Source organism: Mobula hypostoma, chromosome 19, assembly GCF_963921235.1.
Source record: "Mobula hypostoma chromosome 19, sMobHyp1.1, whole genome shotgun sequence".
In the NCBI taxonomy this organism is placed as follows: domain Eukaryota; kingdom Metazoa; phylum Chordata; class Chondrichthyes; order Myliobatiformes; family Myliobatidae; genus Mobula; species Mobula hypostoma.
The window spans coordinates 61,611,429-61,633,411 of record NC_086115.1 but is presented as its reverse complement, the minus strand read 5'-3'; the positions used below and the strand labels follow the sequence as shown (position 1 = coordinate 61,633,411).

The 21,983-nt window shown below is 39.9% G+C and overlaps 1 protein-coding gene across 5 annotated transcripts in view; it reads right to left on the bottom strand.

Moving 5' to 3' along the window:
* atrnl1b (attractin-like 1b) overlaps positions 1 to 21,983 on the bottom strand; it is a 1,086,143-nt gene that overhangs the window by 1,928 nt on the left and 1,062,232 nt on the right. The window lies entirely within an intron of this gene.

Below are 21,983 nucleotides of genomic sequence, written 5' to 3'. Positions count from 1 at the left end.
ACGTGTTCAGTATGGCACCAGTGTTCGATTTCCATTAAATCCGTTCACTACAGAGGATCATTTTTCAGAATGTCACACAAATCACCTTATGAAATCCATTTTCTGCATTCTCTAGTTCAGTACTGTTCGTGTTATCAAAGCAATACAATTAAGTGGGCAACAATTCATTATTCAGATCTGAGTTCTAAAGGAACATCATTAACTATGTCAAGATCATTCTCAGAAACACTGGTCAAATCAAATGTGAAGGAAGATCAGATCTAAACCTTCTGTATAAATACAGGGTTTCAAGTGTTCATTTCAACTATTCATCTGAAAGACACCTAACCTTACCAATTCACTTGGAATGCTTTGAAGTATTTCAGACACCACTCTTGAGAGAGGTCAAAGAGATGTTTTAAACTCAGAAATGAATTTGATGTTACAGAGATTAAAACATCTGGTTATTTAATCAGATGTCAGGATATGGATAACAAAATACCTCACTATATTTAGTATCAGTAATATGTTGGTTGCTATAACACAGAATAACAGTTGTTTCAGAAATTTTATTTAAAACAGGCTTCATTAAAAAATAAGACAGCCAATTAGGTGGAGCTCTGGATAAAAGCATATTTTCAGCACAACATTTTTCTTTTAAATAATATGAATACCAAGTACAATAATTCTTCAGCTTCCATGTACAATCACAGAAAAAGCACTTTTAAACTAATAGTACATATAGTATGTCATTTAAACAATTTAACTCCAAAGGACTTCTGCAGCTAAATATAAAGTAGTGATGATTAGCATTGCTCCATCTGCAAAAAGTAGAATTTCCCATTGGCTGAACATTTTAATACTATTCCCCTCCCCATTCCAACATGTCTGTCCATGGTGACCTTTTCTGCCACAATGACGACTACTCTTGGGGTGAAGAAGCAACACCTTATATTCTGGTTAGGTAGTCTCCAACCTGATATCGATTTTTCTAACTTCAATTTTTCCCCTCTCTCCCTTCCCCCTTCTTCAATTCCCCACTCTGGCCTCTTACCGCTTCTCCTCATCTGCCTATCACCTCCCCCTGCTGTCAATCTTCCTTCCCTCTCCCACCGCCTGACTTCACCTATCATTTTCTAGCTTGTCCTTCTTCCCCTCCTTGCTCCTTCTTATTCTGACATCTTCCCCCTTCCTTTCCAGTCCTGATGAAGGGTCTCAGCCTGAAACATCAACGTTTATTAATTTCCAAAGATGTCGCCTGACCTCCAGTATTGTGTGTGCGTGTGTGTGTGTGTGTGTGCTCTGGATTTCCAGCATTTGCCAAATCTCTTTAGGATTAAAACTCTATTATCCTCAAACAAATATGCAAACCATGTTAATGAGTATGTTCAATATCAATAATTTTATTATTCATAAAACCTCTGTATAGGCATAAACATCACATATTGATACAGCTACTGTATTAAGAAGGCAAGACTGCGGCTATACTTCATCAGGAGTTTGAGGAGATCTGGTTTGTCAGCTAAAACACTTGCAAATTTCTATCAATGTACCTTGGACAGCATTTGAATTGGCAACATTACCATCTGGTATGGTGGGGGGAGGGGGCTACTGCACCGGATCGGGGTGCAGTGCTAGCTGGAGCGCACCTGGCACATCTTTAAGAAAAAAGCCGAACTAAACAAGCTAATTAATGATCTCCTGGGATTTTTACGCACAACAGACTCTAGAGTTTACAAAGAATGGTGCCAAAAACAAAAAAAATCCAGCGAGTGGATTTAACAAGATGTTTTCGCTCACAGAACAGCCACTTGCTGGATGTTTCTTTTGCTTTTGGCACCATTCTTTGTAACCCCACGAGTCTGTTGTGCATAAAAATCCCAGGAGATCAGCAGTTTCTGAGATACTCAAATCACCCTGGGCGGGACCTAATTAATTAGCTTGCTGATTTCGTTTTTTTTCTTAAAGATGTGCCAGGTGGACTCCGACTAGCACTGCACCCCTGCACAGGATGGAAAGCAGCAACAGGTTCATGGGTTTGGTGAGTGCGACAGATGACAATGATTATAAATAAGCACATCAATCATTTACTTACAAACAGTAAAAGATTTGACCAAACATCTAAGTTTTGTAGTTTGTGTCAAATTACACAAACTACAAAACAAAATGTTCAACAAATGGATACTTAGCTAAGAGTACTGTGGGCCTCCTATGTCAGGAGCATACCTTCTAATGGTTCTTCAAACACAGGTTGTGACCTCAGCGTGAACTGGGCACTGGGGACAAAGGAAAGAGCCCGAGCCCCTTGCACGTGCTATTCTTATACCCCTGAGGTGCTTGAAACAGGACACTGGTGCCATGGCACACAAGGCAGCCAATGGGAGCCTGCTGATGCATACTTCAAACGGGCCAACTGATGATTGGCACGATGGAAGCTGCTTTCAACCAATAAATAAATCAACCCCCCACATGACATATCCTCATCTCGTCCGTAAGTAATAAGGCAAGTTAATCAGATTTTTATCTCTACAGTTGCTGCCTTACCTGCTGAGTGTTTCCACCATTTTTCTGCCTTTAACATTAACTCATTTTAATGTTCTACAGGGCCATCACAATGCAGACCCTCAATTAGATGCAGAGGCAGCTTTGGGAGTTAAAATTGGGAAAGGGTAAAGCTGAAGGCAAAATACAGCAACATACAGAACTCTTTCTGCTTCTGTCACCTTTTACCATTTTTCATGAAATCACACATGCAGGTAAACAGGGTATCCTAGAGCCCTGTTGATCATTGTCTATTGTGTAAGTTTCTCTAAGTGTGCAAGAGGTAAAGCACACCACCTTTATAGCCATGCACTATCAGATAGCTCCCTTAATCAGGCACCAACACAGAAACAAACACTTTGATGCTGCCTGACCTCCAGTATTTTGTGTGTGTTGCTCTCGATTTGCAGCATTTGCCAAATCTCTTTAGGATTAAAGCTCTATCATCCTCATACAAATATGCAAACCATACTAACGAATATGTTCAATGTTAGTAATTTTAATACATTCATAAAGGAGCATGTCAGAAATACCATAATAAGAAATGAAACAACAATGGGTGAATGGATACTTTGTGCATAAGGGAATGAAACACTGAATGAGCCTTTGTAGTTAAATCTGTAAAACAGCTGACCTGTTTGGAGATTGGAGGAAGGGTTGGCATAGTATCACTATACAGAAGGGTATTGATGGGGAGTGAGAAGGACTGAAGCAGTATATGTATAATTACTGTATGTAGTTGTATATTATTCTGACCCGCCATAAGCAAAATTCCCAAATGCTGTGTTGCCTACCCTGTCAAGAACTGAGGACATCTTCTCCTGGCTGGATATTAACTTAAGGTGTATGAAGTATGATCCAACTATCATGCCCCATGTGAGAACCAATGCCATATGTAAAAAAATGAAAGATGAAGCAGGGGGAGCTGTGAAGCCTCAGTTGTAGCGAGGATTAGGCCTCAAGCTGCGTTCTTGCCTGTTGCTGCGGTCCAGGAGAGGTGATGGTCTAGCGTGGCATCCATGCTTGGTTGGGACTGGCCTCTTCTGTTGGTGCTGCCCTCCAGTGTTCAATCGGTGGAATGACAAGCTGGATTGCGTGTATGTGCTTGTCTGCAGACTGCTGGGAACTGCACCATCAATGGCGGGACATGTCACTTAGGGACTTGGGCTAAATATATATATATTTTTGTGCGATTGTGTGTTTGCTAACTTGAATGTGCTCTGTGCCTTGTGCTGTGTTATGTTTTGCACTGTGGCCCCAGAGGACTGCTGTTTCGTTTGGCTGCATTCGTGTATGACTGAATGATAATTAAACAAATCTGATTTGACTGAAAGAAAGCAAGTCGTTTAAAAAAGCCCGATTCAATAAAAAACAGGATTATAAAGGTGAAAGTCACCAAGTACTAGCTGAGTCCTGGGAAAGTCAGCATCAACTCAGAAACATTAGAGAGGTGAATGTCTTCTTAAGTCCATTAGCCCTACTGGGGCACAGTCCACTGACAGCAGCTTGCCAGTGTCTTTCGTCTTGGGCCAGTCCTTGGTGTAGCCCATCTTCTTGGTGCATCCTTCCTCTCCCAGGGATGACGTCTTTGGAGCTTCTGTTGCATTTCTGTGGGATTTTACGGGATTGGGTTGCTAGTCCCAATCCTTTCACAGCTGGGCTTGGGACCATTCATGGCAGAATTGAAAGATGACTATGCAGTAGTACGAGGGAAAAGGGAGCTCTTGAATCATCCTGGGACCAACAGGGGCTGTAGGTGATATTTTGAAGTAAAAATTTGGGAGAGCATTTGGGTAAGACAAAGTTTAGACAGTAAAGCAAGAGGACAAGGCAGCACGGCAGTAGTTATCAAAACCGGTGTCTATCAGGAGGAGACCGAGCACACCGTATATCTCCAATTGGAGTCCGAACTGGCAAAAACCGATGAAAAGACAAAACTGAGGCTCTTTATCAGAATGCACACAACTTTCAAAACAAATAGGAATAAGAGGACATGATTTGAGAGCTACAGGTGCACATTCCTTTATCCGAAATTCTGAGATCCAAAAAGCTCCGAAAACCAAAGTTTTTTTGCCAACAGCTGACGTCACTCAGGTGTGACGTGGCAGCATTAGCAGAGTTCGCCAGACGTCAGTTGTGGCTCAGCGCTCGTACTGGTTACACGTGCATTTGCTGTTCACTGATATTTTGTGTTCACTGTTGATTTTGTGTTTAATTTAATCCTGATCCGGATCTGGGCCGTACCCTCCAAATATCCAGACCTGCCTCGGTTTTTTTGCACTCCCTTACTTTCCATTTTTCTATTTTCTATTTATAATTTAAATTTTTAATATTTACTAATTTTTACTATTTTTAATATTTAATATTTGTAATCCAGGAAGCGGGAAGCGCAGAATCAAATATCGCTGTGATGATTGTACGTTCTAGTATCAATTGTTTGGCGACAATAAAGTATAAAGTATAAAGTATAATTTCACTGTGAAAATGTCAAAAAGAGCTGCAGATACCCCTATGGGTCACAATGAGAAAAAGAGAAGGGATCTTCTCTATCAATTACACAGAAAGTGGAGTTATTGCAGAAGCTTGATCGTGGGGTTTCTGTGCGGCGTGCAACTGAAGAAAATAGTGTCGGAACTACCACTGTATATGATTTAAATAAACAGAAAGACAAGTTACTGAAGTATTATAGTGACTGTGACGTTCTATATTTATTCCAATAAGTCATTTACTATGTGTTTGCTTTGGTTCGTTTGAAGCTGTATATTTTTATGCTTTATTGAATGTTTTTGTTGGAAATAAAATTTCTTTTTGTCATCATTTCTTAAACAATACAGTATAACAATTATTTACATAGCATTTACATTGTATTAAATATTATAAGTAATCTAGAGATGATTTAAATTACACGGGAGGATGTGCGTAGGTTTGGTGCGCCGCTGGGTCCACTGCACTGAGACAGGTTAAATAAGGGACTTGAGAATACGTGTTTTTTGGTCGCGGCGGGGGGGGGAGGGGGTCTGAAATCTGAAAAATTCTGAATTCCAACATGCAACTGGCCCCAAGGATTTTGGATAAGGGATTGTAGACCTGTACTATGTGGCTGCAAAATAATCCTGGTTGAGATTTAATTTTTAATTTCTAGAGGTTGTAAGAAAAATTGAAAAGTGGGGGTAGTCTTGATATTAAAAGCTTGAGAAACGGGATCATAACTCATACAACCAAGAAGTAGAATCAGTGTGAGTGGCGTTAAATAAAGCATGAAACAAGAGCACACAGTGGGACCTGTATCTGCAGCTGATACATTTAACGTAATGCAGGGAAAAGTGAATTCCAGTTAATAGGAACAGCAGTTAATCAGGGCAGCCGCTTATTTGGGACAACTCTTTTGAACAAAAACTAATTATAGCCCAGATTCCTTTGTTTATTTGGGACACCATGCTGCTTAACCGGGACAGGAGACTGTTGCCTAACAGTTTTTAACTACTGTCAATCATGTGCCCTTGTGTGGCTGGTAGACAGTACACTATGCTTAGAGCAAACAGCTTTTAAATAGTGACAGTTGCATGCACTTCTGTCAAAAAGCAATGATTTTTGTCACTGATAGTTGGCAAGAAATTGGTTTGCTCACCGCAGTTTTAAACATTGAGGCACTGGGAGTGAAAATGATATGATTTCACTACTTCAACAAATTTGAAGCTAACAACAATTACCTTGAATGTTACAATAAAAATGAAGATTTGGAGGATGCAATCATCAAGAGCTTTGTATGAAGCTATCTCCTCTAGTTGTCTGCACTAATTTTGTTCATTTACAGTCAAAAGAATTCGGCAGCATACACTGAATAAATTCCTCCATGGAAAACTACTACAAATGAATACACACTTCTATAATACAGTAGTAGTATTGGCAGTATTCTAATTGTTGTGTATTTCATTTAAATACGCAGATAATTTGTTACCCAGTTAAATGATAGTTTAGAACATAGAACATAGAATAGTACAGCACCGTACAGGCCCTTCAGCCCACAATGTTGTGCCAACCCTTAAACCCTGCTTCCCACATAACCCCCCCACCTTAAATTCCTCCATATACCTGTCTAGTAGTCTCTTAAATTTCACTAGTGTATCTGCCTCCACCACTGACTCAGGCAGTGCATTCCACGCACCAACCACTCTCTGAGTAAAAAACCTTCCTCTAATATCCCCCTTGAACTTCCCACTCCTTACCTTAAAGCCATGTCCTCTTGTACTGAGCAGTGGTGCCTTGGGGAAGAGGTGCTGGCTGTCTACTCTATCTATTCCTCTTATTATCTTGTACACTTCTATCATGTCTCCTCTCATCCTCCTTCTCTCCAAAGAGTAAAGCCCTAGCTCCCTTAATCTCTGATCATAGTGCATACTTTCTAAACCAGGCAGCATCCTGGTAAGTCTCCTCTGTACCTTTTCCAATGCTTCCACATCCTTCCTATAGTGAGGTGACCAGAACTGGACACAGTACTCCAAGTGTGACCTAACCAGAGTTCTGTCTTTGTATGCCTTTACAAACTCTGTATTTCCATGAAACCTTGCCTAATTGGGGCAGCTGCTTAATTGGGTTAAAATGTACTGGTCCTGATGTGTCCCAATTAACCAGAATCTACTGCATTAGAAAATTAGAGGTGCTTAAGCATATTCAGATTGCTGGAGGAACCCATCAGACCAGGCAGCATCTGGGGAAAGCAGCACAGCTGACATTTCGGACCGAGACCCTTCATTGAATCCTGATGAAGCATCTCAGCCTGAAATGTCCACTACCCTTTTCCATAGATGCTGCCTGACCTGCTGAGTTCCTGCAGCACTTTGTGTGTGTTGCTTTGGATTCCTAGCATCTGCAGATTTTCTGTTGTTTGTGATTGTATTTAGGCAGATGTCAGAAATGATCATGGGAAACCTAAATGTATAAAATGAATCATCAGAACAAATATGTAGCAACGGTATGGAGAATGAATCCATATGGAGTGTAAGTAATGACTTTCTCATTCAATTACCCAGATATTGTTTGTCAACAGCTGGAGACCCAGTACCTAGACTTTTTTTTTAAAAAAGATTAGGTCTATTTTGTCACACGTACATTGAAACAAACAGATTGAGTTGGTCATTGATGCATTTCACCGAGGAAGTGCTGTGGGCGGCCCACAAGTGGCACCATGTTTCCAGCGCCAATGCAGCATGCCCACAACTTACTAAACCTAACCTGCATGCCTTTGCAATGTAGGAGGAAACTGGACAGCTGGAGGAAACCCACGCAGTCATGGAAGAACATGCAAACTTCTTACAGAATGCGGCAGGATTGAACCCTGATAGTGATCACTGGCGCTGTAACAGCGTTATGCTAACTGCTAAGCTACTATGGCACCCTTGTGCCCTTGTGATGAGAGGCAGCTGCGTGAGTTAATTTTCAGGTCATAGCATGTAATTAGGGAGGCCTTTGATGCAAAAGGATTTGAACTGGCTATGGGAGATTGGGTAGTGGGATGGAGAGGTTGGAGCTCCTTCCCTCCGTTAGCCTGCAGGTCACCCTTGGGCGAGGTGTAGCATCTGCTTAGCCCCCTGGTCAGGGTCATGTGAAGCCATTAGAGCGGGTGGTGGATGGTCGTATGAGCAGTGGCTGCATAGCACAGGTCCTGGTTATCCAACTACTGACACCAGGCAGACAACCTCTGAGAGCTATTGATAATGGCTGGGGCCACCTGTCTGTAAAGACACTGTCCAGAAGGAGGCAGTGGCAAACCACTTTTGTAGAAAAATTTGCCAAGAGCAATCATGGTAATAGACCATGATCACCCACATCATAAAGACATGGCACATGATGATGATGATGATGATGATGACAATGATGACAGAAGATTGGAAATTATTTTAATATGATGGTTAAAAAAAAGCTAATACTAGAAGAATTAGTACACAGCTTGCATAAATATACATCGCTTTAATGCAATGTATCTAGTCAGAAAGCAGTTCAGCCACAGCTAACACGACAAGTTAAAGATAGTATTAGATCAAAGGAAAAGGCTTATCATGATGTGGTAGATGTGGTGTATATGGAATTTAGTAAGACATTTGAAAAGGTTTCCCAGGATAGACTCATTCAAAGGTCATGATGTATGGGGTCCATGGATTCAGAATTGGCTTACCCACAGAAGGCAGGGGGTGGCGGTAAAAGGAGTGTATTTTGCCCAGAGGAAGGTGACTAGTATTGCTCCACAGGAATCTGTCCTGGATCCCCACTGTTTGCGATTTTTATAAATGATTGGCTGAGAAAATGGAGGGCTGGTTAGCAAGTTTGCAGATGACACCAAGGTTCAAGGTGCTGTGGATTGTGCAGAAAGTTGTCGTAGGTTACAACAGGATATTGACATAATGGAAAGTTAGGTGGAGAAGTAGCAAATGGAGTTCATCCAGAAAAGTGTGAATTGTGGAGTTTATGCCGTCTGCAAGATCAAAATAGAAGGGGAGTAAATGGTATATGCTTCTTGCCAATGTAAAGGAACAGAGGGATCGGTGGGGGGGGGGGGGGCTCCACATCCTTAGATCCCTCTGAGTTGTCACACAAGTTGATAGGGTGGTTAAGAAGGTGTAAGGTCTGCGGGCCTTCATTATTAGAGGGATTGAGTTCAAAAGTTACAAGATATTGTTGCAGCTCTATAAAGCTTTGGTTAGACTACACGTGTTCGGTTCTGGTTGTCTCATTCGAGGAAAAATGCAGAATCTTTTGAGAGTGTGCAGAGGAGATTTACCAGGATTCTGCCTGGATTAAAGAGCATTTCATGGTTTGGTTGGGTGAGCTAGGGCTATTCTCTGGAACAAAAGAGGATGAGAGGAGGCTGATGGAGCTGTCTGCTCCAAGGAAAAGCTCCTAGCCAATCCAACCCTTCCCTATAGCCCAGTCCCTCGGGTCCTGGCAACATTCTTGTAAATTATGTCTGTATTCCTTCCATTTTAATAACATCTTTCTTATAGCAGTGTGATCAAAATTGAACACAGGACACCAAATGCAGTTTCTCCAGAGTCTCGAATGATTTGGGTACTATTGAATTGGATTGACTTTATTACTTACATCCTTCACATACACGAGGAGTAAAAATCTTTATGTTACGTCTCCATCTAAATGTGCAATTTATAGTAATTTGTAATAAATAGTATGTACAACAGGACAGTCAATATACCATAGAAATACAATTGTATCAGTGTGAATTAATCAGTCTGATGGCCTGGTGGAAGAAGCTGTCCTGGAGCCTGTTGGTCCTGGCTTTTATGCTGGGGTACCGTTTCCTGGACGGTAACTGCTGGAACAGTTTGTGGTTGGGGTGACTCGGGTCCCCAGTGAGGCAGCATTTGGAGGTAGCTTCTCAGGGTATAGACAGGATGTGAATGACAAATCCAATATAATGTGGCAAAATACGGAATAGATTCCATTGAAAGTTTGCCAGATCATAGGACTGGGAGGTGGGTTGCCCTGTTGGAAACAGAGTAGGACAAATAATGTCGAGTTTAAAAAGAATAAGATATCTTGTTGGAACATAAAACTCTTGCAAGTTTTGACAGAGCTTATTCAGCAAAACTCTTTTCTTGCCTGGGGTGTTTTGAACCTGAAGTCACACTCAAAATAAGTGCTCAGCCATTTGGCATTGAGATGAGAAACTCATGTTTCACCCAGAGGATACTGGGTCTTTGGAATTCTGTTTTGCATAAGATGTAAAAGCTCAGGGCCTGCATATATTCAAGGCAGGAACTTATAGCTGTTCAGATAGTAAGAGGATCAAGTAGTACAAGATTATTGCAGGAAAGAGGCTTTGAGCTAAATGATCAGCTACTGTGAAACTGACCCAGGGTGAGGGGTTGCAAAAGACTTACTCCCAATTAACCTTCCAAATTACTTATTCTTCACTTTTTTTAAAGATCATTTACAGTACTTTAAATGTGGCAGTGGCAATTTGAGTGGAAATGTATAGTTTTTTTAAAATGTCATCAAATGTCAGAAATATTTCAAGCTATTAAAAATCCTTCTTGCAATCTTTTACAAGCCGAAAGGCTGGAAGCTTTTACTTCTGCTGTCAATGCCTTCGGAGATGCTTTGAGGGCTTGGGTTCCTCACTCTAGTTGCTGGATATCCTGTTGTCATTGCTACTTATCTCACCAGTCTCTAACGAGATGCTGGCGGAACCCAGCAGGTCAGGCATTGAGCTTCCTGCAATTTATTGCTGCAGATTCCAGCATCTGCAGTTTCTTCATGTCTCATCGGTGTCTGGACGTGATGGGTCAGCAAGTTACATCCAGACCGCTAGTGGGCTTGGGACAAGCACGACCAATGATTCTGGAAGGTGCGCTTCCGCCAGCCTAACTAAGCACTCCACCACAAATTAGGAAGGAGATTAGGCAAATACTATTACCGATTTGTAATACTACGTGCCCAATTTCCTCACTCATTTCGAACATAGAGCTGTATAGCACAGTGCAGGCCCTCAGGCCCCAAATCTCATGCCAGCTCTTTAATCTGCTCTAAAATCAATCTAACTCTTCCCTCCCACCTTTATGGTAAAGTGCCAGATTTTCTTCCTATCGTTATCCATGGGTAGGAACTAATGTTAGGAACGAAGGTCATAATCAATAATTTCTTGAAGTGGTATGTTGAAGATTAATAGGCAGCACTGAAATCTATTTTCCTGCCATAGATCTTGTTAGCCCAGATCTTATTAGCTATGGTCTCCACACAACCACAAATACTGTCACCTGTCTGGACAAACGTAGATCTCTGTGCACACATCATTCTCTGATGAGAATGACTGAGGCAGGAGTACTATTTCAACAGCAGGAAGTAAAATAGGGAACCACTACATGTAGAATCATATTGATCATCAAGTTCAGAGGAGCAGAAAGGAACAAAGCTAGTTTGCCCTCAGCTCTCCATGGATTTTCTCTTTCAAATATTCCGACAGTGAACCTATTCTTTAGCAGCTCACTGGGTGATCAATACAAAAACAGGAAAAATACACCCACATGTAGAAATGAACAGGAGATTATACCACCCACTCTGTGACTGTCAGTGATATCCCATTAGCCTCCCTGGAAAGGAATATTCCAAGATTGGTCTAAACCTCGTTCTCACCTACCTAATTTCAACAAAACCAAATTCATATAACCATATAACAATTACAGCATGGAAACAGGCCATCACGGCCCTTCTAGTCCATGCCGAACTCTTACTCTCACCTAGTCCCACTGACCTGCACTCAGCCCATAACCCTCCATTCCTTTCCTGTTCATATATCTATCCAATTTAACTTTAAACGACAACATCGAACCTGCCTCAACTACTTCTGCTGGAAGCTCGTTCCACACAGCTACCACTCTCTGAGTAAAGAAGTTCCCCCTCATGTTACCCTTAAACTTTTGCCCTTTAACTCTCAACTCATGTCCTCTTGTTTGAATCTCCCCCAATCTCAATGGAAAAAGCCTATCCACGTCAAGCTGTCTATCCCCCTCATAATTTTAAATACCTTTATCAAGGGAAGGATGTAATAGAGAAATGGAGGTCATTTAAAGGTGAAATTTTGAGGGTACAGGATCTTTATGTTCCTGTTAGGTTGAAAGGAAAGGTTAAAAGTTTGAGAGAGCCATGGTTTTCAAGGGATATAGGAAACTTGGTTCGGAAAAAGAGAGGAATCTACAATAAATATAGGCAGCTGGAGTTAATGAGGTGCTCGAGGAATATAAAGAATGTAAAAAGAATCTTAAGAAAGAAATTAGAAAAGCTAAAAGAAGATACGAGGCTGCTTTGGCAAGTAAGGTGAAAATAAATCCAAAGGGTTTCTACAGTTATATTAATAGCAAAAGGATAGTGAGGGATAAAATTGGTCCCTTAGAGAATCAGAGTGGACAGCTATGTGTGAAGCCAAAAGAGATGGGGGAGATTTTGAACAATTTCTTTTCTTCGGTATTCACTAAGGAGAAGGATATTGAACTGTGTAAGGTAAAGGAAACAAGTAGGGTAGTTACGGAAAGTATGACGATTAAAGAAGAGGAAGTACTGGCACTTTTAAGAAATATAAAAGTGGTTAAGTCTCCGGGTCTGGACAAGATATTCCCTAGGACCTTGAGGGAAGTTAGTGTGGAAATAGCAGGGGCTCCGAAAGAAATATTTCAAATGTCATTAGAAACGGAGATGGTGCTGGAGGATTGGCGTATTACTCATGTGGTTCCATTGTTTAAAAAGGGTTCTAAGAGTAAACCTAGCAATTATCAGCCTGTGAGTTTGACGTCAGTGGTGGGTAAATTGATGGAAAGTATTCTTAGAGATGGTAGGTATAATTATCTGGATAGACAGGGTCTGATTAGGAACAGTCAACATGGATTTGTGCGTGGAAGGTCATGTTTGACAAATCTTGTTGAATTTTTTGATGAGGTTACTAGGAAAGTTGACGAGGGTAAAGCAGTGGATGTTGTCTATATGGACTTCAGTAAGGCCTTTGACAAGGTTCCACACAGAAGGTTAGTTAGGAAGGTTCAATCGTTAGGCATTAATATCGAAGTAGTAAAATGGATTCAGCAGTGGCTAGATGGGAGATGCCAAAGAGTAGTGGTGGATAATTGTGTGTCAGATTGGAGGACGGTGTGTAGCGGTGTGCCTCAGGGATCTGTACTGGGTCCAATGTTGTTTGCCATATATATTAATCATCTGGATGACGGGGTGGTAAATTGGATGAGTAAGTATGCAGATGATACTAAGATAGGTGGCGTTGTGGATAATGAAGTAGGTTTTCAAAGGTTGCAGAGAGATTTAGGCCAGTTAGAAGAGTGGGTTGAAAGATGGCAGATGCAGTTTAATGCTGGAAAATGTGAGGTGCTACATTTTGGTAGGACTAGTCAAAATAGGACATACATGGTAAATGGTAGGGCATTGCAGAATGCTGTAGAACAGAGGGATCTAGGAATAATAGTGCATAGTTCCCTGAAGGTGGAATCTCATGTGGATAGGGTGGTGAAGAAAGCTTCTGGTATGCTGGCCTTTATTAATCAGAGCATTGAGTATAGGAGTTGGGATGTAATGTTGAAATTGTACAAGGCATTGGTAAGGCCAAACTTGGAATATTGTATACAGTTATGGTCACCCAATTATAGGAAAGATGTCAATAAAATTGAGAGAGTACAGAGGAGATTTACTAAAATGTTGCCTGGGTTTCATCTCCTAAGTTACAGAGAAAGGTTGAACAAGTTAGGTCTTTATTCTTTGGAGCGTAGAAGGTTGAGGGGGGACTTGATAGAGGTGTTTAAAATTATGAGGGGGATTGATAGAGTTGACATGGACAGGCTTTTTCCATTGAGAATGGGGGAGATTCAAACAAGAGGACATGAGTTGAGAGCTAAAGGGCAAAAGTTTAGGGGTAACATGAGGGGGAACTTCTTTACTCAGAGAGTGGTAGCTGTGTGGAACGAGCTTCCAGTAGAAGTGGTTGAGGCAGGTTCAATGTTGTCGTTTAAAGTTAAATTGGATAGATATATGGACAGGAAAGGAATGGAGGGTTATGGGCTGAGTGCAGGTTGGTGGGACTAGGTGAGAGTAAGAGTTTGGCATGGACTAGAAGGGCCGAGATGGCCAGTTTCCGTGCTGTAATTGTTATATGGTTAAGTCCCTCCTTAACCTTCTACGTTTCAAAAAATAAAGACCCAACTTGTTCAACCTTTCTTTGTAACTCAGGTGATGAAACCCAGGTAACATTCTGGTAAATCTTCTCTGTACTCTCTCTATTTTGTTGACATTATTCCTATAATTCGGTGACCAAAACTGTAAACAATACTCCAAATTTGGCCTCACCAATGCCTTGTACAATTTCAACATTACAACCCAACTCCTATACTCAATTGTCTGATTTATAAAGGCCAGCATACCAAAAGCTTTCTTCACCAACCTATCCACATGAGATTCCACCTTCAGAGAACTATGCACAATTACTCCTAGATCCCTCTGTTCTACTGTATTCTTCAATGCCCTACCATTTACCATGTATGTCCTATTTTGATTAGTCCTACCAAAATGTAGCACCTCACATTTATCAGTATCAAACTCCATCTGACATCTTTCAGCCCACTCTTCTAACTGGCCTAAATCTCTCTGCAAGCTTTGAAAATCTACTTCATTATCCACAACTCCACCTATCTTAGTATCATTTGCATACATACTCATCCAATTTACCATCCCATCATCCAGATCATTAATGTATATGACAAATAACATTGGACCCAGTACAGATCCCTGAGGCACACCACTAGTTTCCGGCCTCCAATCTGACAAACAGTTTTCCACCACCACTCTCTGGTGTCTCCCATCCAGCCACTGCTGAATCCATTTTACTACTTCAATATTAATACCTAACGACTGAACCTTCCTAACTAACCTTCCGTGTGGGACCTTGTCAAAGGCCTTACTGAAGTCCATATAGACAACATCCACCGTCTTACCCTCGTCAACTTTCCTAGTAACCTCTTCAAAAAATTCAACAAGATTTGTCAAACATGACCTTCCACGCATAAATCCATGTTGATTGTTCCTAATCAGACCCTGTCTATCCTGATAATTATATATACCATCTCTAAGAATACTTTCCATCAATTTACCCACCACTAACGTTAAACTCACAGGCCGATAATTGCTAGGTTTACTCTTAGAACCCTTTTTAAACAATGGAACAACGTAAGCAATACGCCAATCCTCCGGCACCATCCCCATTTCTAATGACATTTGAAATATTTCTGTCAGAGCCCCTGCTATTTCCACACTAACTTCCCTCAAGGTCCTAGAGAATATCCTGTCAGGACCTGGAGACTTATCCACTTTTATATTCCTTAAATCACCAGTAATTCCTCTTCTTTAATCATCATAGTTTCCATAACTTCCCTACCTGTTTCCCTTATCTTACACAATTCAATATCCTTCTCCTTAGTGAACACCGAAGAAAAGAAATTGTTCAGAATCTCCCCCATCTCGTTTGGCTCCAAACAAAGCTGTCCACTCTGATTCTCTAAGGGACCAATTTTATCCCTCACTATCCTTTTCCTATTAATATAATGGTAGAAACCCTTGGGATGTATTTTCACCTTACTTACCAAAGCAACCTTGTATCTTCTTTTAGCTTTTCTAATTTCTTTCTTAAGCTTCTTTTTACATTCTTTATATTCCTCGAGGACCTAATTTACTCCACGCTGCCTATATTTATTGTAGATATCTCTCTTTTTCTGAACGAAGTTTCCAACATCCCTTGAAAACCATGGCTCCCTCAAACTTTCAAGCTTTCCTTTCAACCTAACATTTACATCTCACCTTCAATGTAACCAGACAGCCAAAGCATTTTAAAGAGGAACAGATATTAAGCCAAGATGAAAATTTAAGTCACCTGATTGAAAGTTTAAAAGACCCATCAAGATTTTAAGAAATATCTTAAAGGTGGAAAGAGAGCTGGAGAATTTTTGAGGGAATCTCAGACTTTCACCCATGGATTTACACTGAAAGTAGAGGAAAAAGAAAGCAAAATTAGATAAGCTCAGATACTCAGAATGTTACAGATCAAGAGGAGATTACAGAGGTTGGGAAGAGTGAGTTCACAGAGGAGGTCGAAAGCAAGAATGAGAATTAAATCAATACATTGCTTGGACTGAAACAAATAGGGGTCATAAGGCACGGTTGCTTAGCACTTCATAGCTATGTATTATTGTTCAAAAAACATACAATTGGAAGGAAACTGCAATTTCCATTATGCACTACAGACATAAAAGAAATGGCATTTGCTATTCACTATGACCAACAATATGATGCAGAACAACACCATCTGCAGAATACCAAAAAAGGTGGCTTCTTAGCTTTGAATATAACTGTCCTTTGAAGTAACCCCTATTTTATCTATTTTAACACATTTTATATTACTGTTACCTCCTTCTTTGGCAGTATTCTCTGCTGTGGTAATATCAGGTAGAAGGTCATGTCCATTGGCAGCATAAAAACTGTCTCACTCCATCAGGGAAGAGTCTCTGTAGCAACCACGCCAGGATCACCAGACTCAGACAGTTACTTTCCCCAAGCAGTAAAGCTGATCAACAACTCACCTAACTGTCACTCAGCCTTCCTTTGAAGAGTACTTTGAATTTTTTGTGTTGGTCACAAATCTATTCCCTTTGTTCTTCTTATTCTCTTTTCTGGATTTTCCCTCTAATTTCTTCTTCACCAGGATTTTGAACATGAGATTTATCAAGAGTCTTTTCTTACTATCTACTGTATATTTGCTCCAAATCCAGATGCATATTTTATTCAGGGAATGTGCTAGTTCTGCACCTGAGCCTCTCCCTTCGACCTGGCGTCTCATTTTCCAATGTGCGTTAGGCCTTCCAATTTTTCATTCCAATTTACTACGCCCATTGTCAAAGCCCAAAGTGAAAGTCAAAGTAAATTTATTATCAAATTATGTATATGTCACCATGTACTACATTGGGATTCATTCTCTTACAGGAAAATAATGGAATATAATATCATTTATGGAAAACTATACATAAATAAAGACTGATGAATAACCAATATGCAAAAGAAGACAAACTGCGCAAATAAAAAATAAATAGAGAACATGAGGTGTAAATGAGCACAGATATGAAGAATAGGCTCACTGGGGTTGGTTAGGGCCAGTTGTGACTATTATAAGACCTGACTGGGTGGATGTGGAGAAGGCAATTTATTTTATTGTTATTTTGTTTTGGGTTAAGGCAAAGTGGCTGTGAATACTGTGGTTAGTGCTCCTAAATAGAGGCAGATTTACAGTACTAGTTGGTTGTTTTGGATTAAAGGGGGTAGAAAAACATCTGTTACTACTATAGCACTTGAGAGGAATTGGGTGTTGACCGGCGTAGGCCTCCTATGGATGCTGGCCCAGATTCTTTTTAACTCACTTAAGTTCAAAGTACTCTAGTTAACTATTTTTATGCCTTGTCTTTTATATTATTATTATGATCAATGTGATCCAAATGCCCTTCACTGCCTTACTTCATCAAATAAAATTAAATCTAATACTTCCTTCCTTAATGCCCTCAAAACATTCCTTCTTTTACATTTTTCTTTTACATTGCCAATATTAGAATAACTGAAGCTCTCTTGGCAGCTCCATTCAATTATTTCAGTATATTTCTAAATGTGTTTTCCTATATCTGTCCCACTATAAACCCAATAACAAAACACTAACCAACTGTTCTGCCTGTGACGTGTCAACTCTGTCAACTCTGCTATCTCTTCTGTTTTTCATCTCCTTGTTCTAAGTAACTTGTAGTGAGGAAAATAAGCTCCTAATTCCCCCCTGCCTTCTTTGAGTTAAATCTCATTTATTGCCACTATATTGCAATCCCACATTTCTACAAAGTCAAAGCATCAAGCTCTCAATTCCACGGGGCTAAGTACAAGGAGAAGCTACAGCAATGGAAGGCTGTGATTAGATCAGATGAAAGGGCAATGGAAAGTGATAGACAATCGGAATAGTAATCTGTAAAACTTTTCCAAAGTTTGAAGATTCAGAACTGTGAGGGTCCACAATGTCCCTTTGGAGGTGAGCTTAAATAAGATACAATAGATTTGAATGACATTGTCAAAAGCCAGTACAGTGAATTCTGGTTAATTGGACACATCGGGACCAGAACATTTTGGTCCAATTAAGCAGCTGCCTCAATGAGCTGAAATTTTCTTGGAAGTAATTAAAAAGGTATAGAAAAGACAAACTGAGAAACAGATTATGTATTTAAATAAAACAGAACAAATTAGAACACCACCAATACTACTACTGTGCTATAAAACTGTATTAGTTTCTAATTGGGAGAGATGGAGAAATTCATCCGGTATACCCGTATGCTGCTGTGTTCTTTTGATTGACTGTAAACGGACAAAATCAGTGCAGACACCTAGTGCAGATAATGGACTGCTTTCATACAAGGCTTTTGATGATTGCATCTCCAAATCTTCAAATTCATAATAACATTCAAGATGATTATCGATACCCTCAAATTCTTCATAGTTCCTATATTTCTGAAGTAGTAAAATCATTTTGTTTTCACTCCTGGCCATTTCTGGCATCTCTAAGCCTCAACGTGTGGAATTGCAGTGATCAAGACAGTTCTGAATTGTCTTACTGCTTATTTGTTGCAGTGACAACTATCAGTGACAAAAATCACTGCTTTTTGAACACAAGCAACTGAGGCTACTTAAAAACTGTTTGCTCAAACACGGTGTAGTGTCTAATGGCCACAGAAGTGCACACACGTTTGATGCTGTTCGGCAACAGTCTCCTGCCCCAGTTAAGTGGAACAGTGTCCCAAATAAACAAAGGGAATCTTGCCTATTTTCTCCATTAGTTTTTGTTCTTTTAGAGTTGTCCCAAACAAACGGTTGCCCTAATTAAAGGAATCCGTTGTAAATTGTTCTAGAAAGAATTAAGAGCCAAGACACTGGGCATCAGATGATATCCACTTGAATGGATAGCAAATGTACAGTGTGAACCCGGTTATACATTTAATAGCTTACTGCACTACTTGTTGGTAATAGTATTTTGAAATGAGATGAGATGAAATGGAGGAGAGCAATTACAATTTAAATAATGTGTCATCACTAAGAGTAAAAGTGATTAAAGAAATCTTTCTCAGAAATTGCTTGATTACAGGGAGGCATACAGGACATTTTACTGCATTGGTCGATAAGCACCAGCAGCTACAGGGTTAACCTCATGGTTTCATTTATAGTCTAGTTAATTATTAGACATGGCATGCTGTTTGTCTTTTTATAAGGTGCTTGCTAGAAGTCTAGTCCTCACACTAGTTTTTGGAAAGGCTGCAGAAGAATCATTAACCTAGGTGCTTGTATAAAATAGGGCTGGTGCTCACAAAAATGTAAACCTAGCTGATTTGATTTGATAGCACAATCATTAATTTTATCCAAAGGAGCAAATAACTAAAAGTAATGCCTATTCTTCAGTTATTTGTTATTTTCTTCAGTCTGTTGATAAAACAATTAGTGAAATAGCATAACTGAAATGCACCATCACAATCCCCAATCTCTCAACAAGCAGCTCTGTAAATATACTGCTTTATGTAGGAAAGTAATTATTCCAATTTCTTGTCTCATTGGCGTGTTTTTAAAGAGAAATGCATGCTTCACAGTGTAAGCTAAACAGCCTGAGAATACCTCCATTTTAAAGATAATTCCAAAACTATCTTTTTAAAACACCGATAACAAGTTCTGTTCCTGTGAGTATTTCCCTACAGGCCCAGATCTTGAGAAGCAGTTAACAGTTTTCCTTGGGGGGAAAATGTAATAGAATATATGGAATTGTGCTGATTAGACAGATAAGCATAATAGTAAATATACAACGTGAGATTGGGGCAGAAGAGAGGATGATGAATGAGAAGGCAGAACCAGAACCAACAGAAGGCACGGTAACCATTTTAATTTTACTTACTACCTGGCTTTTATGGTTTATTCTAGTTGTATATTTAATTTAAGCCAGACATCCCACCTCTCCCGGAACTTCTGGGAGTCTCCCGCCTATTAATAGTGGCTCCCTGATGCCCGCAAATTATATACAATATCACGGAAATCAATTTTTTTGAGAGCGAGCGAGAGAAAAGCAATCGAGAGCGTGCAAGCCAGAGCGAAGGCAAGCCAACAAGAGAGAGCAAGCGAGAGCGCGCGAGCGACCACGAGAGAGAGAACGAGCAAGAGCGCGCCATGGCAGAGTGTCCCAAAAAAATATAAAATGTACGTCACCCCAGACTACACTAAAGTATACCCCTGCCTAATAGGGGTCAAAAATAATGACAGTGTTGCTCGCTACGCTGTTTGCAACAGTGACTTTTCTATTGCCCATGGTGGGTTAAGACTGTAAAAGACATGTTGAGGTGAGTTTAACAGATGTCATTCGTTCATTAGCATAGCTAACGTTATTTAAACTAGCTGGCCAGCTGCTAAGGAGCTACTCTATTGCAGACATCCCACCTCTCCCGGAAGTCTCCCGCAAATTGATGGTGCTACCTCCCTGAAATGAGTTTTTGCAGGGTGGGATGTCTGTTAAGCTGTACTTAAATTGAAAATGTTTGAAATCATAGCTGTGACTACAAAACTACTGGAACTTTAGGGAATATAAATAATTATGGCCCAATTTTTTCTAGATTACTAACACAAGTTTCTGCAATTTTTTTTTCCACAAGGAGTACTACACTGAAATTTTCTCTGGGGCTCATTTACCTACACAAGGAAGTAGCAACTAGGTGTGTGTACACATGTACAAACACAAGTAGCATCAGTAATTGTTACACAATTGTGTTATGATCATAAAGAGCCTTTCAAGATACTTTTGAAATGTTGAATGACTAGAAATCTTTGCTTGAGCCTGTCTGCTTTAAGTTGAACAATTTTTGAAAAATTAGGGAATGGCAAGAAAATACTAAAATACGCATTATTAAAGGTACTGTATATTTCAGGCAAGTATGGATTTGAACTTAACATGTATCTAGTCGAGATTTCTGATACTTTATATCACTGTCTACCAGAACAGAATTAGGAGTCACAATCCTCTTGATGTAATTGAAAGGATAGCCACTTCCATGCCACATCCTCTAAGATTAATCTGCATGTCTTCATCATGGGAACAAGTAAAATGAGATGCTATTGTGCACGCTGCACTAAGCATCAACAGAAAATGCCTAGTTTTGGAGTGTATACCGCAAACACTATTTGAACCACCTTTTCTGGACAATTTCTTTTTTTTAAATATAAAATTGGTGACCTGACTCTGCATTGATGATAGTTCAATGCAAGCAAAGTTTCTGAAAAATAGAATTTTAATTACGTATACTCCAAGTCTTCACACACAAAATTTGAATTGCCCACTATAATGCAAGAAATCTCAGAAGTACCAATAGCAAGTGTCTTTGGGCATTAAGCTTTACTGGTGAACTACTTGTGTAAATCTGGTAAACCTGAATGAGGTAGCCTCTACACACAATAGGAGCAAGGATCAAGGATCAACTTTATTCACCATATACTGTATATTTACACGTATATTTACACATATTAGGAATTTGCTGTTGTGTGCTGGTCAGGGTGCAACAATCAACTAAGACAATATTCAACAATTATAAAGAATTATATAAAAATAAAGTTAGAGGTTAATGTGTGAATATAAAATAAAATATGTAGAAATACATAAATATCAACATGCATTTACAATGTAAATGGTGTTATAAAAATGTTTTGAAGTGTTCACACTGCAGTGCAGTCACAAGGGTAATAGATAGACAGGGTGGGAGGGTAACTAGAATGTTAATCAGATTAATTATCCAGAGGAAGAAACTTTTAAGATGCTGTAAAATTTTTGTTTTTATAGCCCAACACAGCTTTTCAGAGCGAGCTTT